Source organism: Triticum aestivum, chromosome 6D (genome assembly GCF_018294505.1).
Source record: "Triticum aestivum cultivar Chinese Spring chromosome 6D, IWGSC CS RefSeq v2.1, whole genome shotgun sequence".
Taxonomy (NCBI): domain Eukaryota; kingdom Viridiplantae; phylum Streptophyta; class Magnoliopsida; order Poales; family Poaceae; genus Triticum; species Triticum aestivum.
The window spans coordinates 408,436,291-408,448,940 of NC_057811.1; positions in this window are offsets into that span (position 1 = coordinate 408,436,291).

A 12,650-nucleotide genomic window follows, 5' to 3' on the forward strand; every position below is an offset into this window, starting at 1 on the left:
CGCCGGCACATGGTGTGTCGACTAGATATCATAGGTCAAGGTCATCGTCCAATTACCCGAGGGCGTGGTGGTCGTCGGCGGGCTGTTAGCAAACTCGTCGAGCTCCTCGTCCATGTCGTCGATCTCGTCCACGGTACCTTCCAGGACATTCGTCAATTTTTTCAAAGTTAGCAACAAAATGGGTGGTGGGTGGTCGAAAAAATCGACTCTTCCCGAGGAGGACTCCCAGATCCGATTGTGTGTCGAGATTGGGTAGTCCGCCATTGCGAGATTCTTGAACCGATCTGAAATCTCGTCTAGAAGAAGTTTTTCACGCTCTTCCATAGCCTGGTCTGATGCTAGAAACAGGGACAGAGGCCTTGAGGTACGATCTGACATCAACCTCGGAAAAGATTCCACCATTGTAATCCTCCATGAATCTCTATGATTATCAATAAAGATAGGTAGTCATGATGTGGTCCATTACCCATCCGGGGCTTGAACCTAGGTAAAACCACATTGTCAACATCATTGCCAACGTGATCCCTCGACCCTCTCTACTTTCTTCCATTGGAAACCTCCGACCGTAAAATCAACATATCATTATTAGTCGACATAAATTGCAACATCGCAAATGTTGTAATCGGATCGTCAAGATCGACCTCGACGTGCGGCCCCTCCCATGCGCCCCCTAGTGAAATCCTCACCGACGGTGGACATCTCGTTGGTGTGGTGGCTGGTGCGAGTAGATCCGGCATTCTCATGTATGGGTCGGATGTGGCGGCATGCACAAGTTGCTGCAGCTCAACGGCGGCGAGGTTTACCGAATCTGGAGTATCTTGCGCTATGCACCATGCACTGGCTCGGTCTAGTTGGGGGGTTGTGTGAGAGCGACCCTCCTCTCCCTTACAGGCGCTGGCGAACACCATCGAGGTGGTGCATCTAGCGGCCACGGTTGCTAGGCTCGTTGTGGCGATCCTGATCACTGGGCTCCTAGTTGCCCTAACCGTTATGACAAGCGTCAACATGGGAAAGGTGGCAAGACCGCCAATGTTGTCATTAGTGACACTGACATGAAGGATGTTGGGTATGGTATACTTCCCACTATTCTTTCAGTATGTCATTCTCCTGATTGGTTGATTGACACAGGTGCTAATGTACATGTATGTGGTGACATTTTCATGCTTTCTTCTTATCAGACCGTGGGGACTTCCACCGTGCTGATGGGAAACGGTTCAAGTGATTCTGTTCGTGGTGTTGGCACGGTCGATCTGAAGTTTACTTCGGGGAAGATCGTGCGGCTGAAGAACATGCATCATGTCCCCTCTGTCAATAAAAATCTTGTTAGCGGATCTCTTCTGTGTAGAGATGGCTACAAGCTTGTCTTCGAGTCTAATAAATTTGTAATATCCAAGTATGGGACTTTTGTTGGTAAAGGTTATGAATCAGGAGGCTTGTTCCGCTTATCCTTGTTAGATGTTTTTAATAAAGTTGTTAATCATGTTTGCAACAATAGTGAATCAAATGTCTGGCAGTCACATCTCTGTCATGTTAAATTTGGTTGCATGACACGACTAGCCAAGTTGAACTTAATCCCTAATTTCATCCTTGTTAAGGGATATAAGTGTCAAGTTTGTGTGCAAGCTAAGCAACCTCGTAAGTCTCATATGACCGCGGAAACAAGAAATCTTGCGCCACTAGAACTCATACATTCGAATCTTTGTGAAATGAATGATGTTTTGACAAAAGGTGAAAAGAAATATTTCATGACGTTAATTGATGACTCCACTAGATATTTCCATGTGCATCTTTTTAAATCAAAAGATGAGGCTTTGAACTTCTTCAAGATCTATAAAGCCGAAGCGGAAAACCAACTTGATCGTAAAATCAAGAGGCTTAGGTCCGATTGTGGTGGAGAGTATTTTTATAATGAATTTGATTCGAAACATGGTATAATCCATTAGAGGACACCTCCCTATTCACCTCAGTCAAATGGGGTAGCCGAAAGAAAGAACCATACTCTAACTGATTTGGTTAACGCCAGGTTAGACACATCGGGTCTCTCCAAGGCATGGTGGGGGAGGCGATATTGACTGCATGTCATGTCCTAAACCGAGTTCCCACAAAGAACAAAGAGATAACTCCATTCGAGGAATGGGAGAAGAAAATGTTGAAACTCTCTTACCTACGAACCTGAGGCTGTTTGGCGGAAGTCAATGTGCCAATTCTGAAGAAGCGCAAGCTTGGACCAAAAACTATGGACTGTGTTTTCCTGGGCTACGCTTTTCATAGCATTGGTTGTAGATTCTTGGTTGTAAAATCTGAGGTACTAGACATGCATGTCGGTCGAATAATGGAGTGAAATGATGTGACTTTATTTGAAGATATCTTTCCCATGAAGGATATGGTAGCTCATCAAATCAGAGAGTTGCCTAGTTCATCCAGTCAGGATGTAGTTGCAATTTTTTTCTGAACCTACGATTCCGATGCAACATCTTGAAGGCCCCTTGGAGGATTATACGTCTCCAACGTAGCTATAATTTATGAAGTATTCATGCCATGTTTACAACAATTTTATATGGTTTTGGTATGATTTGCATGGAACTAACCCGGACTGACGCTGCTTTCAGCAGAACTATTGTGGTGTTGTTTTTTTTGTGCAGAAATGAAAGTTCTCCAAATGAGCTGAAACTTTTTGATGATTTTTTTGGAACAAAAGAGACCCTGAAGCTTCGTGGAAGGACCAGAAGATGAAGGAGTAGGGCACAAGACACCGGGGCATGCCTGGGCCCTTGCCCGTGCCCCGGTGGGTTGTGCTCACCTCGAGGCTCATCTTAGCGTGAAACCAACGCCAAAAAATCCTATAAATAGAGAAACCATCAGGGGTTAACCTAGATCAGAAGTTCCGCCGCCGCAGGCCTCTGTAGCCACCGAAAACCAATCTAGACCCCGTTCCGGCACCCTGTCGGAGGGGGAAATCATCACCGGTGGCCATCTTCAGCATCTCGGCGGCCACCACGATGAGGAGGGAGTAGTCCACCCTCGGGGCTGAGGGTTTGTACCAGTAGCTATGTGTTTAATCTCTCTCTCTCTCTCTCTCTCTCTCTCGTGTTCTTGAGATGTCACAATCTTAATGTATCGCGGGCTTTGTTAATATAGTCGGATCATATGGTGTTTTCCCCTCTCTATCTTGTTGTGATGAATTGAGTTTTTCCCTTTGAGATTTCATTGTTATCGGATTGAATACTTTTATGGATTTGAGAGCACTTGATATATGTCTTGCAATTGAATACTCGTGGTGACAATGGGGTATCGTATTGATTCACTTGATATATGTTTTGGCACTCAACTCGTGGATTCCCGAGGTGACACTGGGGTAATCTATGCATAGGGGTTGATGCACGTTCTTGTCTTTGTTTCTCCAGTAGAAATCTTGGGGCACTCTTTGAAGTTATTTGTGTTGGATTGAGTATTATGAATATGAATTTGCTTTGGTATTATTTTAGTACAAACTCTAGGATAGATCGAACGGAAAGAATAGCTTCATGTTATTTTAGTACGAACTCTTGAATAGATCGAACGGAAAGAATAGCTTTGAGGTGGTTTCGTACCCTACAAACAATTTATTCTTATGTTCTCCGCTAGATAGGAACTTTGGAGTGATTCTTCATCGCACTTTGAGGGATGGTTATATGATCCAATTATATTAGCACTGTTGAGAGATTGCACTAGCGAAAGTACGGACCCTAGGCCTCATTTTCAAGCATTGCAATACCGTTTTTGTGCCCGTTTACTATTTGCTACCTTGCTGTTTTTATTTATTCAGATTATAAAAATATATTTCTACCATCAATATTACACTTTTATCACCACCTCTTCACTGAACTAGTGCACCTATACAATTTGCTATTGTATTGGGTGTGTTGGGGACACAAGACATTTCTTGTATTTGGTCGCAGAGTCGTTTGAGAGAGACCATCTTCATCCTACACCTCTCACGGATTGATAAACCTTAGGTCATCCACTTGAGGGAAAATTGCTATTGTCCTACAAAACTCTGCGCTTGGAGGTCCAACACGTGTCTACAAGAATAAAGTTGTGTAGTAGACATCAGAGGATAATTAACAACGAGACTCCTAAAATGAGCAAGAGACAGAGGACCGCAAAGTCCTATAGTGATGATTTTCTTGTGTATCTCATAGATGACACTCCCAGTTCTATTTTAGAGGCCTATGCATCCGGAGTGAGATGGATTCCATCTTGGCCAATGAAACTTGAGAGATCACTGATCGTCCTTATGGGTGCAAACCTATAGGATGCAAATGGGTATTCAAAAGGAAGCTTAGGTTTGATGGTACTATTGAGAAGTACAAGGCACAGCTCGTGGCCAAGTGAAAGGACATGCGGTGCCTCATGTGTGGTTTTGGTAATTGATGACATTCTCTATGGACTAATGGTTGCATTGAGTTATATTTGAAGGATTTGTCCATAGGCATTTCTTGAAGTCCATGTGTTGGTTTCAAAGAGTTTATGTGTTGACCAAGGTGCTATTAAGGAATTATGAAAAGATTGGTCATGTGAGAGTTGAGCTTATTGCAAGCATGTCTTGAAGAAGAAGATTGTGTGATCGTTCATGCTTACCTTCAAGACATCATCCAAATGAAGAGAGTTGGAAAGGTTCAAGGTTGATCAAGACTAAGTCAAGAGTGAATCAAGTTGATCAACTCACAAAGCGTAGAATATGTACTGAGAGGGATCAAGTGATCCCATGGTATGGTAAGCATTGTCCATTACACTTTGTGTACTAACCCATGATCTATGCGTGAGTTCTATGTGGGGTTAGGTTTGTTTCCATGGGTTTGCATCAAGAGGAAGATCTCATACAACCCATGGAGGATGACATCAAGTGGTGATCGTCATCAAGTTTTCGGTGTGCAAGTTCAAGTGGAGCATCACGAAGAGATCATCCTTGAAGCTTGCCGTCCATTGTGGTGTCAATGAACTTGTGAAGATGTGCCAAAGAGTGGCTCACCCATAGTGGAGTATGGGGGAGCAATCAACTAGTCTTCATCGAGCGAAGGCAATCAAGAAAGGTGGTCCAACTTGAGGGAGTCAAGATTGTAATCACCTAGCTCAAGTGGACTTCGTGCAAGGCAAAGGTTTTCCATTTTACCGGTCTCATGGTGATAGTTTGGAGACCGGGTTATAGGATCGATAGATGTACTATCAAGGGGGGGGGGCTCTCAAGTTAGTAGCTTCATCGCATCGTTCGTCGAGAGCTCAAACGATTGCATCCTTGCATCATCTTTCTTGATTCTTATTTTTAATTTCTCTTTTTGAGGTTTTAGAGTTTGTGCTTATCTTCGTGGCAAGCTCTAGTACATCGAAAATGGATTTCATATGCTTCCTCTATTGCGTTTTCGGTGTTGGAGGTTTTACCGGTCTTTTCAAGGAAGGGTTCTCACCATTTTCTTATGGGACTTTTCCTCATTTGCTTATTATTGTTATTTCTATCAAGATTGTGTTAGCCCATGTCGTTAGCTTTCCAACAAACTTGGTTTCCTTGAATTCAGAGTCTGTTTGCAAAAGTTGTGGCCGTTTTGGTGTCCTTAAAAGGCTGCAGCGGTACTACCGCGGCTACTACCGATCCAGAGCAGTTCTACCGCGGCTACTACCGTGGCTACTTCCGCTCCGGACAAAAATCTCGTATTAAGTCCAACGGTGGTAGGCACGGATGTATTCTTTTAGTACCGCTCGCAAGCAGTAGTACCACTACCCCTAGTGGTAGTACCGTGTGGACGAGCGGTAGTAACGCTCCAGCGGTTCTACTGGCCTTTTGCCTCCTCGCTATTGTTTCTCAAAGGGCTTCCACCGCCCTAGCAGTAGTACCGCTCCCATGAGCGGTTGTACCGCTCTGTGCGGGCTGTGAGCCTAACGGTTGGATTTTTCCCCACCTATAAAAGGGGGTCCTCTTCCCCAATGAACCTTATCCTTCGAGCTCGTGTTCTTTCCCCATTGTTGACCTTCTTCGAGCTTGCTATCTCTCAATCCCTCCATGGATTCTTGCTAGTTTTGGGGGGGGGGGAAAGAGAGAGGAGATCTAGATCCACATTGCCACCAATCACTTTCTCCTCTATTTGAGGGGAACCCCTTGGATCTAGATCTTGGAGTTCTTGGTGTTCTCCTTCTTGTTCTTCCTCTCATTTTCCTCCCTAGCATTAGTTGCTTTGGTGGGATTTGGGAGAGAAGGACTTGGGAACTCCGTGTGCCCTTGCCATTGCATTTGGTGCATCGGTTTGAGTTCTCCACGGTGATACGTGGAAGTTACAAGTTTTTTTTAGAACGAAGGCTCGCGAAGAGCCCGACTTTGAATTAACAAAGCCATCAACCGGCCAGGAGTTACAACAAACAACCAAATTACAGCGGTCAGAACGATACAATGGGGAACACTGGACTAAAACGCTGACTACAACCTCCACAAGCAGCTAATGAAAAGGAAATTAAGATTACAACTTGCAAAGGCCGAGCACTCCACACTAGGATCATATGTAGTAGAGCAGAGCAGCAGAGCAGGACATACCCGACCTTCGAAGATGGCCATGCTCCAGGAACACCTAGAGAAGAAGGGGAACAACATCTTCCATCTCTATCACCGAAGAGGGACCCTACCCCCTCGCCATGGCTCGTAGGCGCCGCACTGTCGGGATTTCGAGAAGCTCACCCTAGAGCTAGAAGAATGCCGCCCTCACATCGGAAGGTGGACATAGTGCGGCCACTTCGATTTGGGATATCCCTAGCCGGCCGCTCTGCCACTGTCCATGTCCAACTAGGTGGAGATAAGCTTCGTGGAATCGGACGATGAAGAGGAGGCAGCTCAATCCCTCACATGCAGTGCCTCCCGACCGCATCCCGCCTCCCTAACGGCGCCTCCAGGAAGGTCACGACGCGCAAGGCGCCGCCGCCGCCAAATCCGAGAGGATATAAGGTTTTCACCCGGGCAGGGAGGGTCGGGGTGGAAGCAGGGGACCTCGGCTGCGCCCCCATGGAGGAAAGCACCGCCCTTGGGCGTTGCCGCCGCCGGACCGGCCAAGGTTTCCCCCGGTCCCCTAGCTGGCCACCAACACGCACCAACGCCAGGGCCAGAGAGCAAATCACTAGCCACCGCCGACGGCGAGAGAGAGGTAGCAGGGAGAGGGATTTCGAACCTCCAGACCCGACGAAGAAAGTTCGCGCCGCGGCCGGATTCCACCAACCACCCGCCGCCTGCGCGGCTAGGCACGCTGGCCAGCACCCTTGCGAACGCCGCCCACCGCCCGATGGCGCCGCCTCTCTGGTTGGGGCCGCCGCCCCAGGAACCGCAGGCCTCCGAGAGGGGATGGAGCGCCGAGATCCCCGCCGCCACCTTCACCAGCGCCCGCGCAGACTTCCCGGCGGCCGTCTCCGGTAGCGGCGAGGGGATGAAGGGAGTGGAGTGGGTGGCGGCGGCCGCGAAACCCTAGTCGCCCCCGAGTCGCCCAGGGGGGCGACGCGAGGGCTGGGAGGGGGGGAGTTACAAGTTGAGAAGCTTATTACTCTTGGGTGCTTGGTACCCTTGAGCTTGTTCCTCTTGGGTGCTTGGGTGCCCTAGACGGTTGGTGGTGTTCGGAGCTCAATCATTGTGGTGTAAAGCTCCCGCAAAGCGTCATGTGTCGGTGTCAAAACTGGCGGATCTCGGGTAGGGGGTCCCGAACTGTGCGTCTGAGGTCGATGGTAACAGGAGACGGGGGACACAATGTTTACCCAGGTTCGGGCCCTCTTATTGGAGGTAATACCCTACTTCCTGCTTGATTGATCTTGATGAATATGAGAATTACAAGAGTTGATCTACCACGAGATTGTAGTGGCTAAACCCTAGATGTCTAGCCTGTATGATTGTGATTGCCTCTACAGACTAAACCCTCTGGTTTATATAGACACCGGAGGGGCCTAGGGTTGTACAGAGTCGGTTTACAGAGGAAGGAATCTTCATATCCGAACGCCAAGCTTGCCAGCCACGCAAAGGAGAGTCCCATCCGGACACGGGAGGAAATCTTCTATCTTGTATCTTCGTGGCCCATCAGTCCGGCCCATGTCACACAGGCCGGACGCCCGAGGACCCCTTAATCCAGGACTCCCTCAGTAGCCCCTGAACCAAGCTTCAATGACGAGGTGCCCGGCGCGCAGATTATCTTCGGTATTGCAAGGTGGGTTCCTCCTCCAAATACTCCAAAACAGTCTTTGAACACAGAAAAAGTGTCCGGCTCTGCAAAACAAGTACCACACACACACACGCAGAGAGTATAATATTTCATGAGTCCAATCTACTGACAATTTCTGTAGTGTGACATCACGTCGCTGCCCGGTTATTATTTCGAACCGTTTTTTAGCCTCCCGCTCCACGTTTCAAGATGCGGTTTTCATTGGCATGTCTTGTCGAAGCAGAGATTTTGTCCCCTTATTGCGGGATTCTTATCAATACGGGCATGGGCAATCCAACCGTGCCGTCTGCACGACCCTTGGGAATAAGCAAGTTTTAAGGCGAGTGGGGAGGCGCTTGATATTCACTGCCTTTATAAGGAGATAAGGATTCACCCCTTTCACCCACGCCTTCTTTCTCTTTGCCCACCCATTCTCGAGCTCTAGCGCCCAAGCTCTCATCCTCTCCGCCTCAAAAAAGCACTCCGACCATGTCCAGATCTGGAGCGCAGGGCAAGTGGATGGTCTCCTCCATCAAGGAGAAGGACATCACCAAGCTCCGAGAGGCCGGGTACTTAGCCCAGGAAATCGCCCACCGGCTTCCAGCAAAGGGGCAGATCATCCCCACCCCGGAGCCCCATGAGAGGGTGGTATTCATCCCCCACTTCGTTCGCGGATTGGGATTCCCTCTCCACCCATTCATCTGCGGACTCATGTTCTACTACGGGCTGGATTTCCACGATCTGGCCCCCAACTCCTTCCTCAACATCTCGGTATTCATTGTCGTGTGCGAGGCCTTCCTCCGCATCCCTCCCCACTTCGGATTGTGGCTAAAGATCTTTAATGTGAAGCCGAAGGTGGTGGGCGGTCAACACGCAGAGTGCGGAGGCGCTATGGTGAGCAAGATGGCCAACGTCTCATGGCCCAAAGGTACCTTCGTGGAGACCGTCAAAGGGTGGCAGCAGCAGTGGTTCTAAGTTACAGAGCCTCGTGACGCCACCTAGGCCGCGACTCCCGAATTTAATTCCGGGGCTCCGATGCGGCTCACCTCCTGGCTAGAGAAGGGCCTGAACTGGGCTTCGTCGGACAAGCTGACAGCGCTGCAAACGCGCATCCAGAGCATGGTGGACAGGAACATCAAGCTCGTCAACGTGATCCAATTGATGCTCTTCCGCCGGATCCTTCCTTGTCAAAGCCGGACTTGCAATTTGTGGGAGTTCGATCTGGCCAAGCACCAGACCCTGCAATAGTTCTCGGCACTACACACGAAGACATCTGGAAGGTGCTCTTTAAGGCCAACGAGACGTGACCGGTGACGACCGAGGACCGTGGGTACAACCTAGCCCATCCCGCCAGTCTGGTAAGTGTTTCGTATCCCAAGGTGTATCCTTTACTGTACACCCAAGGAAGATGTTTAAGCTTCCCTATTTGTTTTTTCAGGTCTGGACAAAGAAGGCGGAGCAGATCAAGTGTCTGGCTCCACTGCCCGAAAACCCAGCAATCCCACTTCTGACGAAGATGCTGGTTCCGGCGCCCTACCAGGCGCCGGAGAAGAAGGCCAAGAAGAAGACCAAGGAGACCAGAAGTGGCCTCCGCCGTAAGGTCACTTCGGACGCGACGTCCGAAGACGCCGAAACCCACTCCTCCCCCACCGAGGACGACAACGACGAGGAGGAGGAAAGCATCTGTCCCGCTGAGGGAGGAAGGAAGAAGAGGGCAGCCTCCACGCATCTGGAGGCAGAAGCGTCCAAGAAGGGGAGAGCCTCCTTCGCGGACAACTCCGCGTTGGATACTGACAGCAGCTCGGAGTGGCGCCCCAGGGATAAGCCCCTGGCCGAATCGTAAGTACTCAAAGGCACTAACGCACTCATATATCCAACTCCTTTATTTCGTAGTTTTAACATGTTGAATCATGCACTGCAGTCTGACTCGTTCCCACCTCCAGCGATCCTCATCTTCGGGGAATTCGCTGGATCCCAAGGTGATGGACAGCGGGTCCCTTCCAGCGGCCTCCTCTCCCAAGGCCATGGACGATGCTGAGGTGCTGTCCCGAAGGACCTCCCCAGGCCAGGGAGAGACGCAGGAGGCCATCAGGGCGGCGCCAGAGGGTGATACCTCGGCTACCGGACACATGGGGGAGAAAATCCCCCTAGAGACTGGCAATGGGGGCCATATCCAATCCGGCCCCCAGCCGAATACCATTCCGGAGACCCATACGGCTCTGGAATCAGGCAAGCAGCCTCCTTCGAAAGAAGGAGGTGCACCTATTCCACCGGTGACCTCTGTCCATCCAGAGGCACCGGATACTCTACTGGAAGCGCTGCGAAGTGCTTCCATTGTTGAGGAACACCGTACCCTCATGGGTACGGTGGTTGAGAGGATTCAGTCCGTGAAGAGCGAACTGACCGAAGCCTGCACCAGCCTTCTAACAGGCTTTGAGGTATGAAACGCAATCTATGCAAAAAGAATGTCATAGTATAGACAGTAGCCCCTGAGACACTGTCCGGTGTTCGAAAAGAAAAGCCGGACAGAGGATCGAATAATTTTCGCAGGAGACTAACCATACGTGAATAAGCAGGCGTCTTTGCTGGCTGCGACCTCTCATTCTGCCGAAGTCTCCGAACTAAAGCAGAATTTGGAGCGGACCGAGGAAGAGCTCGGCCGTGTGAAAAAACAGCTGGAGGACAAGCAAGGTATGCAATGACCTTTTTTTTAAATCCAGAAAGGATGAATGATTTGTGTTGACCATAGTGCCATGATATTTTGTAGGAGCGACGACCAAGGTGGAGGCCCTCTAGAAGGCACTGGCCGAGGCCCAGAACAGAGCGGCAAAGGAACAAGCCGCCCGTGAAAAATACGAGGCCAGGGTCGGTGAGGTCCAGCAGGAGCTCCAGCACGCCGTGAAGAAATGCGAGTCCTTGGAGCGTAACATTGCGGATCAAGAGTCCGAACTTGCCCAGGCCCGCCAAAGCACACAAGATGCCCGGGTTGAAGCCCAGGGTGCCCTCCAGGAAATCCAGGAGGCCAGGAAAATCGCGGCGGGTAAGGCCTTTATTATGCAGAGCAAGTATGCGAAGAAAAGGTACTTCTTACTGACCCGGATTTGGAGTTCTCCAGGGGCGTTTGCGGATCTACCGCGTAGTGTTGCTGACGCTGCGGAGTTCTTCCAAGCCGAAGAGGGGAGCTCAACGGAGAAGCTGTTCTGGTCACAATACCTTGCGCCAGAGCATGCAGTGCCCTTTAGCGATCAGCTGAAACAGCTGACCGAACTGCATAGGGTGGCCGAACTGGCCATGAAGGATTTGATAATCCGTTTATGGCATGCCGAAGCCATACCCAGCAGCTATTCAGGCTCATGAAGTGGTTGGTCAATGCCTGCCCTTGGCTTGATGCCATCAAGCGGTCGTTCTGTATCGAAGGTGCGCGGATGGCTTTCGCCCGTGTCAAGGTGCAGTGGCGAATATGGACGCCGTCAAGCTCGTGACCGAGGGATCGCCCGCGGGCAAGGAGCATCGCACGCCCGAGCAGTATTTTGATGATGTCCTGAAGGGATCCCGCATCATAGAGGGCCAGTGTTCAAAAGAAATTATCTTTGAATGAAGTCGTTTATGTTATCCCTTCCTGTATCGTGAAACAAAGCCGATATGCAATATAATGCTTGTTTATTATTTAAAATTTTGCCTCCTGTGCGTCCGTTTTATTAAATCTGAGAGTTGGCCAGCCATCGGCTTCAGCCCCCATGTAGGTAGTACGGGGGTGTTCGGGTTGAAACCTCAACACTCTTGATCCAAAAGTTTGGTCCTTGAAGGAGGTGTTTAGCGCAGCGAACCATGCAATCGGACTATGTGGCTTTATCACCCTCACTTAGCCATAGGAGTTTGACAATAGAGATGTAGGCGCAGCCCCTAGTTAGTATTTGTTAATCTGGACTAGGGTGTCGTAGACACTTGATCGGGTGGAGGCCGATCCGTCACGTAATGCGGAAAAAATCGCAAAATATTTTAACCTCCGAATAGCTGACCGGCTCTCGCCGCATCATGACAGTTAGTTTTCGGCTTTCTCTACTGAGGTGTTTACCCGGATAAACCAGAAACACAATCGCAGTAGTTCTCCCTTTACTACCCTAGCCGATAGGACGGAACGTAAGGTAGCAAGCATAGGAGCCGGGCAACCCAACTATTGACCAAAGACATGATTCGGAGCCGATGCATATAATGCTAAAATTCAGGGTGCCGAACTATACTGTAAAAGTGTTCGGACTTTGTTGCCATAGTATGGAGTGCGATAAAGCGCCTGGCCAATTTAAAGCGTACCAAAGTGTACGGGTGCAATCGATAGGTATAACAAAATGAAATGAAGTAGAAAGCCAGTGCCACATGAGTTGGGCCGCAAACTATTTCCATTATAATTTGATTAATACGTCAAAGCGTATTTGTACAAATAGTGCGAGAGGGAAC